This window comes from Callospermophilus lateralis, unplaced genomic scaffold (genome assembly GCF_048772815.1).
Source record: "Callospermophilus lateralis isolate mCalLat2 unplaced genomic scaffold, mCalLat2.hap1 Scaffold_122, whole genome shotgun sequence".
NCBI classification, from domain to species: domain Eukaryota; kingdom Metazoa; phylum Chordata; class Mammalia; order Rodentia; family Sciuridae; genus Callospermophilus; species Callospermophilus lateralis.
In genome coordinates this window covers 2,730,127-2,746,076 of record NW_027512409.1, presented here as the reverse complement: position 1 = coordinate 2,746,076, position 15,950 = coordinate 2,730,127, and the positions used below count along the sequence as shown (strand labels likewise).

General features: G+C 35.0%; 1 pseudogene; it reads right to left on the bottom strand.

The window, feature by feature from the left end:
* LOC143388133 (lysine-specific demethylase 5B-like) overlaps positions 1-15,194 on the bottom strand; it is a 58,822-nt pseudogene extending 43,628 nt beyond the window's left edge.
* Positions 15,195-15,950: the final 756 nt, after the last annotated feature.

Here is a 15,950-nt window from a genome sequence, read left to right as displayed (position 1 = left end):
AATAGTGCTTCTATAGCAAATTTTTTTCAATGGTCCTGGGGATTGGATTCTGGGCCTTGTGCATGCTAGATAAACACTGTACTGCTGAGCTACATACATCCCCAGCTCTGATCCTCCTAGCTCAGCCACCCAAGTATCTGGAATTATAAACATGCAACACCAGATGCGGTCTATATCAGTTTTTTAAAAATATATATATATTTTTGGTTGTTAGAAGATCTTTATTTTTATTCATTTATTTATATGCAGTGCTGACAATCAAACCCAGTACCTCTCACATGCCAGGCAAATGCTCTACCATTGAGCCACAACCCCAGCCCCAATATCAATTTTTAAAAGTGCCTATAATTTAAAGATAAAAAAGGAAACTTTTTAAACATATTATTACTATACAGTCATTTTTATTTTTACTCTCCTTGCCAAATATAAGCTGGACAGTTTGGGGAGATTTAACTTGAAGCCAGACCAAAATTTGGATCAATATTCAGATATTCTCAATCATACCAAGATTTCAAGTTAGTAATTATCTTCTGTTTTCAGGTTTAATTTGAATTTGAAAATACACTGAAATTATTTACAATATACACATTTTAATCCTATTATCAATGTCTATAAAATTCTGTTGGATATGTGCTCTGTTTCAGTTAAGAATGTTTAGTTCAAAATTAAAATCAGATTTTAAAACTAACAAAAAACACAAGTCTTATCTACCCTGCTCTTGGTGGCTAGAAACTGAAAAAACATCTGTTCTCTAGAGAATGTTCTGTGTTCCTCACTCTTCCTTAGGAAACTAAAGTGTTATTAAATCTAAGTGACAAAGTTATGCATTTTGAAGAAATTAGGACTATAGAATCTGTTCTACTGTGTAATTCTTTTCAAAACCTAAATTCTAATGATTATCGCCTTAATATAGGATTTACTAACAGACCAAAAAGTGTCTGACAAGTATCATTGCTTTTAGTAAAATTTGTCTGTTTCAATGGCCTTACTGCAAATAGTTTTACCATGATCATCAACTATTGGACATAATTTCTTTCCCTACCAGATTGGTGACAAAGCCTCTTCAAAGTGGACCCCTCAGGAATACAGGAAACAGGAACAATAGTAAAGACATTACCTCCAATTCATTCAGCCTCTGGATCCGTGGAGTAAAATGAAGTTTATCAACATCACATGCAAAAGGTGGCTGCCAATCCTAGGAGAGAGCAAAAGCTCTTATTAGAAGAATTTATAATTATTTGACATTTAGTAGCAGAATATATACACGAATGAATGATATATCACATATACTCCCCCCCTTCCCTGCTGAGCCCAGCAATATCACTAAGCGCCAGCCTGTGTTGAAAAAACAGGTTTAGGTAAAGAGACTCTAACTTCTTATTTACTACAGAAGTATCTTACTACAAAACAGCTATATCAACACCATAATATATATTTTTATATATTTAAACTTCTAGTCACATTAGCTTTTATTAAAAAGTTGAAGATAAGTTCTTCAATAGGGGGAAGGAGAAACTGACATCCAAAACCAATTTTTACTATCCTTAATATGTCTATTCATATAGATACCTGATCTCTAGAGAATCCTTCTATACTGGGAGAACTGAGATCATGAGGAAAGAATCAAGCAAGAAGAAAAACATATAAATTTACCTATGTGGAGCTAAATACAAACAAAAATCTACAATAAGGTAAGAGCTAAAATATTTTAAAAATGCTTTTTAATGAATTTCATTTGAAATAATAATGAAAAAGTCCAGAGATGGATAGCAGTGATAGTTGCACAACAATGTAAATGTATTCAACCAAAACAATCATAATCATAATTATAGGAACAGGGAAATCAATAAAGTAGATCAAGGAGATCAGGGAAAAAAGAAAAAGTGGCTTTGAAATAGAAAAATAAAATATTGAAAAGATATAATTCAAGGAAGTTCATATCCTTTAACCGAATTTCATACACAGAAATTTATCCTAAGAGAATAATTCAACCAGAGTGAACAAATTTCATGTGTGAAATTAACTGCAGTATTATGTTAGGAAGAAATATTAGGATATTAAAATAACAATGAATAACATACAGCATTTGCAAGTGCCAGATTTATAAAGAATCTCTGATCAATAAGAAAAAATTGGGGGGGGAAACTAGGGTGTAGCTCAGTAGTGAGAGAGCATGCTTAGCATGCACAAGGCCCTAGGTTTAATCCCCCGAACCAAATTTTTAAAAAGAAATGGAAAATGACCAATCATCCCAAGATTAGTGTCCAAATTAATTCCAAATAAGAAATAATCAAAGCTTATATTGTTTCTACCTATCTTACTTAGCAAAGACTAAAAATACACATACCATCGATATTAGAAATTTGTGACAAACTGTGCACTCTTAATGGTAAGATATTTAGGAAGCTTATTAAGGCATATGCCCTCTGACCCAGAAATTCCCTGACAGCAATTTACAAATATGCATTAGTATTCACAATAACAAGATGTAGACACAGGAAATTCACTGTAGAATTGTTTCAACTTAAAACCAAATACGTGGGCCGGGATTGTAACTCAGTGGTAGCATACTTAACTAGCATGTGTGAGGTACTGGGTTCAATTTGCAGTACCACATATAAATGAGTAAAATAAAGGTCCATCAACAACTAAAAATAAACATATAAATTAAAAATTATTTAAAAAAAAACCACACCCAAATACACTAAGATGGGCTTGGTGGTACACACAGCTGTGATCCCAGCTAATTGGGAGGGTGAGATAGAGGTATAACTAGTTCAAAGCCAGCTTGAGCAAAATAAACAGAAAGCACTGGGGACATAGCTCAGCAGTAGACAGCCCCTACGTTCAGTCCTCAGTAAACAAAACAAAAATAAATGACAACAAAGCCCTAATATGTATCAGTGAGGAGTAAGTTAAACAAATGTTGGTACATCTGTAAATAATAAAACTAATCAGCGGTAATAAATAAAATATCTAGGCACTCAACATTGAAAATAGCTAAGATTCAATGAGTAAACAAAAACAAAACATGAAAAATTGTGTTCACAGTTTTATGTACTTTAAAGACTACCATAACAGGAAGAAGGAAGAAAGGCTTTTTCACCTTTCGAACCTATACTGCAGGAATTTATCACTATAGTTTTTTTGTTTAAAAATAAAAAAAGCCAGGCATGACAGAGCAACTCAGGAGGCTGAGGCAGGAGGATTAAGTTCCAGGATAACAACAGGGCAATTTAATGAGACTGTCAAGAAACTGGGGATGAAGCTCAGTGGTAGAGCACACTGGCATTCAATCCCCAGTGGTACCAGGGATGGGGGTGGGGGGTAACAAAAAATAGAAGTTTAGTTTTGTTTTAGTGATATAAAAGACTTCAGTTGAAATGCCCACCTGCAAGTTCTAACACGTGAGGGTTAGTTGTTTAAGAATACAATGTTTAATGCCATTTCAGTCACACTGCCTTCTCAATAAAGACTATGACATCCCAGCAGCTCAGGAGGCTGAGACAGGAGGATCACAAGTTCAAAGACAGCCCCAGCAACAGTGAGGCGCTAAGCAACAGTTGAGACTCTGCCTCTAAATAGAATACAAAATAGGGCTGGGAATATGATTAAGTGGCCGAGTGCCCCTGAGTTCAATCCCCGGTACCAAATAAATAAATAAATAAAGACTGGCTAATATTTAAATGGTAGTTATGTTCAAGTTAAAAATACTCCATACTAGGGCTGGGGATGTGGTTCAAGCGGTAGCGCGGTCGCCTGGCATGAGTGCGGCCCGGGTTTGATCATCAGCACCACATATAAAGATGTTGTGTCCACCAAAAACTAAAAAATAAATATTAAAAATTCTCTCTCTCTTTTTAAAATAATAATAAAAAAATAAAAATACTCCATTACTAGTCAAAAATATGAAAGTCTAGGGGCTGGAATTCTAGCTTAGTGGTAGAGTGCTTGCCTAGCATGTGTGAGACCCTGGGATGAATCCCAGGCACCACTTAAAACTAAATAAAATAAAGGTGTTGTGTCCATCTTTTTAAAGATGAAAGTTAAAAATACTCCATACTAGTCAAAAAGATGAAAGTCTAGGGGCTGGGGTTCTAGCTTAGTGGTAGAGCACTTGCCTAGCATGTGTGAGACCCTGGGATGAATCTCAGGCACCACTTAAAAGTAAATAAACAAAATAAAGGTGCTGTGTCCATCTTTTTAAAGATGAAAGTCTGCCAGGTGCAGTGGCACACACCTATAATCCCAACAGCTCAGTAGGCTGAGGCAGAAGGATGGCAAGTTTGAGGACAGACTCAGCAACTCAGTGAGACCTTGTCTCTAAATAAATACAAAATAGGGCTGGGGAGGTGGCTCAATGGTTGAACGTCCCTGGCTTCTCTCCCTGTATCACATATACGAACAAGTGATCAAATATTTAGTTTTATCATACCATCCAAAAGAATTTGAAGGTGATATAAATTATTCCCTGACTGATCAGATAGATAATAAGCCTTCTAATCCCTAAACATAAACACATGATATAGAAATTTCATGTCCTGATAAGCCTGAAAAACATTGAAAAATTAAAGTATATCTTTATATTTCTATAAGTAATTTATGCTTATTTTAGCCTGTAGCCTCAAATAAAATGAATACTAAAAGTGACACATCAAGAGTCCCTTCAATTATATTTTATAATGACACATCAATTAAAATTTATAATTAAAGGTTTCAAAAATCATTTTTTTTTTCATTTTAAAATATCTACTCAAATGTTTGCCTCCTCTTTCAGTTGCAAATTAGAGGAAAAAAGATAAATGCCATTCCTTTTGGGACTTTCATTTTCAGTAACAAAGGTGTACTCCAATAAAAAAAAAAAAAAGAACTGCATGGTGTGGTGGCATGTGCCTGTAATCCCATAGGCTCAGGAGGCTAAGGCAGGAGGACCACAAAGCCAGCCTCATCAACTAGAGGTCCTAAGCAACTTAGTGAGACTCTGTCTCTAAATAAGATACAAACTAGGGCTGGGGATGTAGCTCAGTGGATGAGTGCCAGAGTTCAATCCCCAGTGTTAATAAAACAACAACACAAGAACTGCACATTATTTGAATGCTCACTATCATGGGGAACCCAAGAGAGCCTTGGCAAAGTCTGGTCTCATTGGGTCATGTGTTTTAAATAAGGATGGGAAAGCCATTAAGAAAGAAAGATAAGAAACCATAATAAAAAGGCTCTAATAAGTAAAAATTGGGGGAAATGATTTTCAAATTAAGAAGTCAAATAATAAGATCTCCACTTACAAACATTTTGAAATTTTCTAACTCAACACTTAATCTAAAAGGAAAATATCATGTAACCTAATCAATAAAGTGATTAAAGGCTGGGAATGCGGCTCAGCGGTAGTGGGCTTCCCTAGCATGAATGAAGCTGTGGGATTCATCCATGGCAATACAGAAAAAAGATTTTTAAAAAATTTTAGCCAGGCATGGTGACGCAATATGCCTGTAATTACAGCAACTGGGGAGGCTGAGACAGGAGGATCACAAGTTCAAGGACAGCCTCAGCAACTCAGTGAGGCCATAAGCAATTTAGCAAGAATTCAATCTCAAAAAATAATAATGGTTGGGGGGGTATATCATTGGTGAAGTGCCCCTGGGTTCAATTCCCTGTACATCCAAAAACAAAAAGTGTCATTTTTTATTTTTTTTAATAGTTGTACACAATACTTTAATTTTGTTAATTTTTATGTGGTGCTGAGAATTGAACCCAGAGCCTTGAACATACTAGGCAAGCCCGCAACCCCAGCCCAATAATAAACCATTTTTCTTACAGAAAAACAATATTTTCAGTCCATAAAGTAATAAGAAATCATTGATTACAAGCGGTTCTAAATAAATTCCCTGCTGAGATTTAATTTCCTTCATTTTTAAAACTTTAAAATATAGTTTTAACTTTCAAAATAAAAACTACAAGAACTATATTATTTAACACTTTCCTGTTTTCATATATGTATACATGACCAATGTAACTCCAAATCATGTACAACCACAAGAATGGAAAGGTAGGCCAGGCACAGTGGCGCACAGCTATAATCCCAGCTGCTTGGGAGCTGAGACAGGACAATTGCGAGTTCAAAGCCAGCCTCAGCGACAGCAAGGCACTAATTAATCAGTGAGACAGACCCTGTCTCTAAATAAAATACAAAAATACTTCTGGGAATGGACACAGTGGTTGAGTGCCCCTGAGTTCAATCCCCAGTACAAAAAAAGAAAAGGAATGGTACATAATGGTAGGATTCATTGCTAACACATATGTTCATATATCATTCCCCAGGATCTCCTCTTAACCTTCTCCTCCCTCTCACTGGTTCCTTTATTTTACTCTACTGATATCCCTTCCTTTTTCATGAGACCCCTTCCCCCAACCTTTCTTTTCCTTTCTCCTCTCTAGCTTCCACATGAGTGAAAACATACTGACCCTCTAACATTCTGAGTTTGGCTTACTTTGCTCAATATAGTGTTCTCAAGTTCCATCCATTTTCCCGAAAATGACATAATTTCATTCCGCTTTATCACTGAATAAAACCTGAATAAAACTCCCATTATGTTTACACCACATTTTCTGTATCTATTCATCCACTGAGAGACACCTAGACTACGGTTCCATAGTTTGGTTATTGTGAATGGTGCTTCTATAAACATGAGCATACGTGTATCAGTACAGTTTTCGGACTTTAATTCTTTAAGATAAATAGTAGTGGTCTAGCAGGGTCATATGATGGTTTCTCCATGCTGATTTCCATAGTGGTTGTGCTAATTTACAATCCCACCAAAAGTTTAAAAGGGTTACTTTTTCCTCCCATCCTCTCCAGCTTGTATTATTACTTGTATTTTCTTTCCTTTTTTTTTTTTTTTTGGCGTGTGTGTGTGGGGGTAATTAAACCCAGGTGGGCTCCAAGACTGAGCTACCTCACCAATCCTTTTTGTTTTTTTGAGACAGGATCTCTCTAAGTTGCTTAGAGCTTCACTAAATTGCTGAGGTGGCCTTGCACTTGATCCTCCTACTTCAACCTCCCAAATCACAGCTGTATTGTTGTGTTTTGATTTGCATTTCCCTAATTGCTAAAGATGCTAAGCATTTTTTTTCCATATATTTGTTGGTCATTTGTATGCTTCTTTTGAGAAGTATCTGGTTTAATTCTTTTGAGAAGTATCTGCTTAACTCATTTATTAATTGGATTAATTTTGGGGCCTGGGGTGTTAATTTTAAATTGAGTTGTTTAAATTCCCTTTTCACCACTTTTAACAAAACTTGGTAATTGGGCTGGGTTTTTAGCCAGTTAGGCCCTGGGTTCAATCTTCAGAACAATAAAAAGTACATATATATGCATATGTATATATAAACTTGGCAATTACAGGTCCTCAAAACCAGAAGAAAATATAAAATGGCTCTCAGAGATCTTTTTTCATCAAACCTCAAAGAAATAGTTTCCTGTCAGGTCACTTTATAGGAACTAGCCAAGTATCATGTTGTTCATAAACAGTAGAGTAAGGGAGCTAACTAGACCACATAGATACCTTACCATTCCCAAATTTACTCATCAGAAGTCTCCCAAAATCACCTACTGAAATGATTCATACAGATTTTGGCATATCCTCGAAAGTCTTTTTTTTTTTTTTAGAGAATTTTAATATTTATTTATTAGCTTTTGGCAGACACAACATCTTTGTTTGTAAGTGGTGCTGAGGATCAAACCTGGGCCGCAACCATGCCAGTCGAGCGTGCTACCGCTTGAGCCACATCCCCAGCCCCTCCTTGAAAGTCTTAACAGGCCTATAATGAAAATATCTTTTTTAAAATTCACGAAGAAGGATTCTAGAAAAGCTAACTGAATCCCTAGAACAAATCACCTTCTACCCAAATGGACTGATAATCATGATGTGGGCTAATCATGACAAGTTAACAGAAAACTAATATTTCTTTTCGGTCACTCATAGTTATGATATGTAAATCACTGGATGGGACCAGAAGAAACTTTAGATTCTTCTTCCCTACTGTTACCAATACAGGCACACATTATTTATTTTGGAATGCTAACACCAAGTCAGATTGTGACCAAATAGCTGTAACACCACAGCTTTTCTCTCAAGGAAGTTATTATTTATTTATTTTTTATTTATTTATTTTTTTAAAAGAGCAGCCAAGACCTTGTCTTTCTTTCTTTTTTTTAATATTTATTTTTTTAGTTATCGGCGGACACAACATTTTTGTTTGTACATGGTGCTGAGAATCCAACCCGGGCTGCTCGAATGCCAGGCGAGCGCGCTACCACTTGAGCCACATCCCCAGCCCCAGAAGTTATAATTTAATAAGTAGTTTTGGTTCAGTTTTCTTCCATACTTAAGATCCCAGTAAGGAAAAACAATGTCTGGCAGAAAATTGAAGTTATCAAGGTTTAGAAAAGACCTGTTAATTTACCATCTTAAGTGGATGTGCATCATCTTAAATGTTTGTGTCTCAATACATCCTTTATTCTTTCAAACGGGCATCTATCCTTGAAGCCTGGTCACTGTCTTAATGTGTTTATGCTGCTAAAACAAAATCCTGGAGACTGGGTAACTTGTAAATAATAGAACTTTATTTTTCACAGTTCTTGGTAGGTTTTGATATTTGGTGAGGGTTAGGTCTCTGTTTCCAAGATGGTGTTTTGAATGCTGTGTTCTACTTGGGTGGAAGGTTTGTAAAAGGGTCTGGGCTAGTTCCTCCAACCCTTTTATAAGATTTCTAATCCTATTATAAGTACTCTGCCCTTGTGATTTAATCACTTCCCAAAGGGTCCTACCCCTTAATACTATCACTTTGGTGATTAAATTTTAACACATGAGTTTTGGGAGGGGCACAGACAATGAAACCATAGCAATCAGAATCTATTAATATTTTGAATGGACTAGCAGTTTGCCTTGTTAAACATTTAACAGTAGTGGGGTGAGCTAAGCAATTTCCAAGCTAATTTCAGTTCAGGTTTAAGTTTAGTCTTTGACTTTAAATATGACTATTAGGGATTATATGTGGGGTTTAAGAATGTTTCCACTTTGAATGTTAGGCTTAAAGTTAATGAATCTTAATTGTAGGAGGGCTAAGTATTTGCTGTTAAATATTTGCATCTATTAAAATAGATTACCATTTAACTTCCTTTTTTGAATACAATTACAAATGTATGTTTAGTTGAGACATCAACACAACAACAAAGTTTTTGTGTTCTTTTTCTACCTTTTCTGAGGCTCAAGATGATTTTTAGTCTTTCTACTATCCCTTTCCTGACCCTGGCTTTGAATCTCTTTAAAAGTGATTAGTTCATAAAAGACCAAAGGTAGAGCTTGTGTTTACAGTCTAATGAGACCTTAAAAGTAGGGTGTGGGATGTTTGACTTTTCCTGCCTTTGGTGTCCAGGTAGGTTTGGGTGTTGCTTAGGGAAGGATGTGGGGGCAGAGTTCAACCTGAACCCCATTCCTCATGAGAACGAATCATTTTTAGCTTGTAGGTGAATTCTAAAAAAGCAAACACAGCCAGGAGTTTATGAAGGAAGGGTTATGAATTGTTGCCTGATAAGAACTATCACAAAAGGCTCTGCTAGAACCATTAACTTGCACAGAGGCCACCAAAAAACTCATGCAAAAAGTACTTCCACAAGGTCATCTGCCCAGCAACCATCTGTTCAAACTTGAATTGGTGCCACACTTGTTATTAACCCTTGTGACTAAGGATTATTGTTTTGAAATATATGAGGTAATCCTCTTCATTTTTGTCTTTAAAAACTTCCCCTGGCATCAGTGTCTTTGAATAGGCCCATTATTTCCTACGACAGGCATAGTCCCCTTGCAATACTCTGCCATTTCCAAATAAATATTAGTATTTTAGAGTCACCTGTGTTTTATTTAGGTAGATAGTTCCATAAATAGGGGGCAAATTCTGGTTGCAAAGTGAAAGACATTAAAATGATTCAGATGCATTTGGGAACAAGAAATAATAATATCTGCCTTTCCATTATCTCATACTGCTTTGAAATCTATTTTTCCCTCCATTTGAATCTAGGCTTACTGTCTTTGGCCGATAGAATGTGATGGGAATGACACCTTGTAATTCTTTTTTTTTTCTTTTTTTTAAAGAGAGAGTGAGAAAGGGAGAGAGAGAGAGAGAGAATTTTAATATTTATTTTTTAGTATTTGGCGGACACAACATCTCTGTTTGTATGTGGTGCTGAGGATCGAACCTGGGCCACACGCATGGCAGGTGAGCGCGCTACTGCTTGAGCCACATCCCCAGCCCCACCTTGTAATTCTAGACACAGGTCTTATATTCAGCTTTTAACTTCTCTGAGTCCTCACCTATCCTACTGGATAAAGAACATGGAGATGGGTAGAGGTCCAGCCAGCCATCCCCCTGCTGTTCCAGCCATTCAAGCTGAGACACCACATATGTGAATGGATTCCATTCATCAGCTAGCTGTGCACTCCAACTGACCCTGATCACTAGCTGATAACCCAGATGAATCCAGCCAAATGCTCAATCCCAGAAAATACCACAAGGAACAGAGGAAATACCCAGTCAAGCACACCTACCCCTTATTTCCTGACCTATAAAATCTTAGGCAAATAAAACTGTTCTGGATTTAAGCCATTAAATATTGGGATAGATAGTTGAGTAACAAAAGATAACAAAAACAAACCTGACACTAATTAAATTTCATTATGATCAATTATAGAATGCCTACACTTGAGGTGATCTATGACCTGTTTACCTTCAATAAGTTACTTTATGGAAAACCATGCTGAAGTCTGGAATATTCAAGTGATATGCTTCTAATTTTAAACATTGTTCTTTTGATAATTTATAGTTTGATATTAATTTAAAGCAAATCTAATACAGTTAATACAAAGTAGCATATGTAAAGTTCACAATTATCTACAAGTTTATCATGAATTCAGGTTTATAATTATTAAAATTAGCCATTTGATCATCACATTAAAAAAAAGCAATTACATTGTTCTGTGGAATGTAGTATTCATGTCTCTAAAACATATTTTCCAAATAACAGGAAAATATATTTAACACATAGCCAATTGAATTGAAAGAATTGTTGCCAAGGTGGGTATAAAATTATGCCATATGAAACTATTTATAAGTGTGTGATATAGCTGATTTTTAATTTAATCATAGCTTATTTGAGGTTGGTCTAAGGTTTTCTTGATGTTTTCTCTTCAAGTCAGGAAAAAATGAAACTAACTACTTAAATGGTAACACAAATTGATGTTAATAAATTAGTACATTCATAAAAGGACTCCCAGTTTTACTGCTAAAAGCACTCCATTATTTGCAGCATTATGTAGTTTAAAAGGCACACTGATAAGTGCCTGTATTCAAATCTTTTCCTGTGCCCTTTGTGTTCTTATCTTCCCTGGGCCAGCAGACAATACTGCTTTTCACTAACCTTTGGCACTCCACCATCAGCAATAAACTGAGAGCTCCTTCCTAGTCCCTAAGCTTCCTTAATTAGCATCACCTGTGTACTTTCCATTTGGAGCAACCCCATCAGCAGTGCACACCTGCTTTGGAGCCTGCAGGTAGAACAAGACTCAGTGTCTCTGGGCTCTGGGGAGTCCATCTGCTTGCCCTAAAGCCATAACTGAATACCTATCATCCTCAACAAGCTTACAGTAGCCTCTCATCCGGGTAATTGTGCCACCATAATGTCAAAGTGAAATGATAAACAAGAAACTAAACAGACCCACATAGAGTGGCCCAACAAAGAAAGTAAAACGATTCCTTCTTTTTCAAAATAAAAGATATTTATCTTTACAAAAAAAGTAAAGTATTTTTCTGCCCATTTCAAGATGAAACATTTCATGTTTAGATTTGCTCTAAACCTCTCACAAGACAGATGAATTGCAAACATTTTAATCTTTTCTGCCACAGTATATTTTTAAACACAAATTTTGAAGTATGTCTTTAAAAAATTCAAGATCATGTTTTTCCTTAAAATATTTTAATGGTATAAAGCACTTTGCATTTATGTTAAAAGGGTACAATTGACACATCTTTAAAATAAAAAAGCTAGCAATGAATCATAAGAAAAAAAAACGTAATGAATGTCTTTTACTGAACAATGGATAAAACATAGGCATTTAAACCAAAGGAATTTTAAAAGGCTTAATTTGTGTTCTTCTCATGAACTCGCACTTTTCTTTTTTGTACCCTTTTTTCTTTGCCAAGAAGAATTTAGCTGTGACAATTAATGGGTATATTTTGTTGAAGCTAAGTTCTTTTAATGTCAAGCTATTATATCTTCTACATACAGAGGAGGGAAGGTGCCAAGATTTCTAACAAGTAGGTACACATTCTTCTTTAAACAAAAACGCACTAAAAAGCATTTTGCTCCTAGATTGATGTGTTGAAAGATATGCAAGTGAATTCTGAATCTATTAATCTAAAGACTATTTTGATAGAGAAAAATTTCTGTAGATGAACACACACTAAAAACAAGATTCTCTGGTCTCCTTGCCCAATTTGTATTTAAAAATAATATTTTAACCAGAAATAATTTGAGTCTGAAGGTAGGGAAGAAATGTTTCCTTATTATATGAAGTCTCACTTAATAAACATCTAGTCTATTTCAAATGTTAATATTTATGTTTTAGATAAATGTTGAGAAAATATAGAAATGCTAATTTTTTGTTTCATGATTTTTATTTGCAATAAGAATGGCTCATATATGTATAAAGAAATAATTATTCTTAATCCTTATCAAGTTTTGATTTCACATCTTACACTCAGAATATATAAATCATACAGTCTTCATCTTTTATATAAGAAACTGAGGCCCATAAAATGAACTGCCAGGAGTTGTACTGCCAATATTAATTAAACTCTCATTCCTTAAACCTCAGTCTAATGCTATTTCCATTGTAATATGCCATCTTCCTTCACTGAACTTGAGTTCCTGAATGTCAAATGAAAAAAGTATATTTTAAAAACAACCAATATAAATAAGAGCACCAGATTACATGTGATTTTGCATGGGTATGGGATGTTTTCTAACCACTTACATAGTGGTTAAAAAACAATATAGTGTTCTAGTTTCCAAAGCATAGCCAATGCTTCAGCATGTCAAAAATGGTCATCAACCTATTTGGAAGTTTTTTCAATAAAGCAAGAGATAACTCACATAATATTCTAACTCTACAAAGCAGCAGAAGATAAATAAAGTAGAATGCACAAAGAGAAATTTGCATGTATTATAGCAATCCACTTTATCAAAATACTGTCTATGATAAATAAAATTTAAGATCAACGATTCTTGCTTATTCATGCAACATTTAGGTAGACTTTTTCAAAATATAGTTTGTACAAGGCATGTTTCTCAGGATATGAATAGGCTGTAAAAGTGAAAACAAAAATTTCCAACTTAAATATACTTGAGTGAAACTTATGAAATATCTCTTCATGATGTGCACACTTCGTATGCCCATATGAAACATTCTGCTAAGTTATATAGTAAAACTATCCAATTAACTTTGTTTCACTGTTTCTCCAAATTCTTTTTCCATAGAACCCCTTATGAAATAAGAATATTGCATAAAGTGCAATGAGTGATGCAAAATTAATGCATATCGTGTGTACAGAGAAACTACAGTAAAGTCCTATCTTCATTTCTAAGCTGAAGTATAACTTCCAATCACTTTCCTGAAAAATAAAAACTGCACAAAATATTATTTCATGATAATCATCCCTTTTTTAGTTTCTCCTTTCCTTTCCTGAGCCAAAAAATTAAAAACCCACAAAAGATAAAAATAGTCAAAAACATTGAATGAAACTGCTTCAATATGAAAAAGATGGAACTCACATCTTGGTTTCATTCATTTTTTACTGAATGAATGAATACAGGTCACTGCATCTGTCCAGAGAGCCAATCTTAAGATTATGGTTCCCCCCTCCCCATCCCAAACACGTACACACAGGCAACAGTCTATTTCTTGTCTATATGAATTAAATCTGACAGAACTCTATACGGGTGGGTAATATTAGGGTACTTCTTAAGATTTTTTTACTTTATTTTTCTACTCTATTTTTACTTGAGAGTTTTCACTTTATTTTTCTACTCTATTTACTTTATTCTTCAACTCTACTCTGTTGGTATGATAGGGAAATAGCACATTTCTTTCCTACAAAAAAACTAAAAATAAAAATTAAAAAAATTCAAAACAGATAAACTATACACACCCAAAAAATAGGACCCCTGTGAAACAGAAGTTTTTATTTGAGAAAGAAGATAAAGACATATCTGGCAAAATGGATCTGTAAATTGTTCCTAAGAACTGGCCAAGGAGTGGATCTGGCCAGATAATACTAACTCAAAGTAATTGCAAATGAGCACTCTAATTCACTGCTGATTCAAGGTCTAAACTACTAAGGTCCTGTTAGGATTATAAGCGTTTAGTCTTCAGTATAGGGTCTATATATATTAGATTACATGAGACAGTGTAAAGTATGGTTATTTAGAATTTTTCTTCCCTATACAATTTGCAGAAGACAGGTGTAGGAATAAGTATGTCTGCCTTGTAATCCAAGGCTCCTTTTGTTAATGGATGGCAGAGTGAGCAGAAGAGATCAAATATACAGGGTATTGTTGCACTTGCTAATTGAGTCAGTCCAAATTTAATATTGACTTATAGAGAGATTCAGGGTAAGCTTAAAATATGATTTTAATCAAGTATTACCAACAATTTAGCATTACCTTAGTACTGAATTACAAGCTTCAGAGTAAACCAAATTTCATTGATGAAACTATAAATGGTTTCCCTCTGTGTTTAAATACATATATTTACATCCTCAACAATTCACTGGGCAATGAGTTAGAGCTCTGTTTAATGCAAAATCTGGTCATGTGAAAAATATGGGCACTGAAGTGGAAAATATTTTGCATTATCCTATGCCAGTGTTGCCCTTTCTGTCAAGTTACACATGCGCGTGTCCACAATGAGAGCAATATTTACAAGCCACATTTTACATAATTCTGGGGACTGACTATCTACTCTTCCACTGAGGAGAATTCCCTTGGCACGCCCGCTTGCCATTTCGTCCTGCTGGTTCGTTTGTTCTCTTGTACATCCTGCAGCATCTTTGCCCGATGTAGCTGAAGCAGAGTCATCCATCATTGCAATCACAGGAACTGAGGGCCTTATGGACTGGGAGTAAATTATGAAGCTATGAGGAAGATGATCATTTTTGTAGAAACAGCTATTTTATATTTCTGTTCTCCACACCATCTTTCCTTTCTTGTTTGGGATAATGAAAGAGTAAAAGCCACAGGGCCAGTTTTTGTCCTTTGGATTCACACTGAAGAAAGAAAATACAATCAATAAAAATGCACTTAACGAGCCTAAGATTGACTAGATTTTTTTTTATTGTTTATTTTGAATTTCAGATGTGATTCTCTGTTGACCTGCTGTTAATATTCTGTAGCTGCAGATTTCCCAGATTTTAATACATTATAAATGGATAAACTTCACCATGTGGGATGATTTAAAGTAACTGATTTACCACCCAGGCTGGGCACTACAAAGGGAAAGTTGTCAATTATCTTTGTGAATTTCAGTCATGTTCAGTCAAACTAGATAGCATTCCCTTTCTCCCTCTTATCCCTCCCCTTCTCCTACAGTGGAAGCATCAATTAATGGCTGGAAACATAATCTAAATTCATAAGTTACTTGGAAACTTACCATTTTGCTTCTTATAATTTACATAAGCCTTTATTTTAAACTAGTAAATTTAGAATCAGTTTAACATTCATAATATGGGGAAGATATGCCTAGGTAATCTCAAAAAAAAGTGATTTACTTCCCAAATATTCTTAAAGAAAATTGAAATTGAGGATTTAATCATAAAATTTAAATAATTCTAGTGCATGT